Consider the following 758-nt stretch of genomic DNA (forward strand, 5'->3'; position numbering starts at 1 on the left):
TCAATATTATAATTTGGATATACTTAAAGAAAACAGTAGACATGTCGTGAATAGTTAAGCATTTTGTCGAATAAATACTTACCAGATTCAGAAGAAGACATTCTAATGTAGATATCTTGTCCGTCTGCTGATAGCTCTTTGATGTCAATTAAGTCTCCAAACCAAATTAAGCATCCACTTCCACCTCTACTTATATCCAAGTAAGTATAAGCAGTACAAGTGCAATTATTTAAGCACTCTATCTTGCATTCTTTGAGTGTCAATGTTTCATTGTGCCAGGAATATCGTGTATCTGGCAATTTAATACCAGAATACTTGAGATATACATCTGTTTGACAATTCAATGGATTTCTGCGAACACACCCATTCGACCAATCTGTCTTCTTCCAAGCTTCAGGATCTTTTGGGAGAAATCTATTTAAACATCCACAAGCAGGAGAAATCGCAATATTGTAACTACCATATGCACCACAGTTTTTATAAGTATCACAATTATCTGTTGGAGCAGTCAGGTGAAGTACCCATTGACGTTTTTGATCTATCCATGTCCAGCGCTGGGCAATTCCACTTGTATTCAATGTAAAACTTGAGATAACTGAACTGTTAAGGAGATCATAGTGATAGTACACCTCATTTTTTTTAGTACTAGTTCAAATTTGAAAATATTATTTTCCCTCAAGTTTGGTGTCCCACTAAAACGGAGACCATTCCAAGGTCCAGTTTTATACTGCTCATCTGAACCTTTTTTCAAGATATTT

The 758-nt window shown here is 35.2% G+C and overlaps 1 pseudogene; it reads right to left on the reverse strand.

Moving 5' to 3' along the window:
- Window positions 1-758, reverse strand: part of LOC111395096 — a 17,691-nt pseudogene that overhangs the window by 4,095 nt on the left and 12,838 nt on the right.

Source organism: Olea europaea, chromosome 6 (assembly GCF_002742605.1).
Source record: "Olea europaea var. sylvestris chromosome 6, O_europaea_v1, whole genome shotgun sequence".
In the NCBI taxonomy this organism is placed as follows: Eukaryota; Viridiplantae; Streptophyta; class Magnoliopsida; order Lamiales; family Oleaceae; genus Olea; species Olea europaea.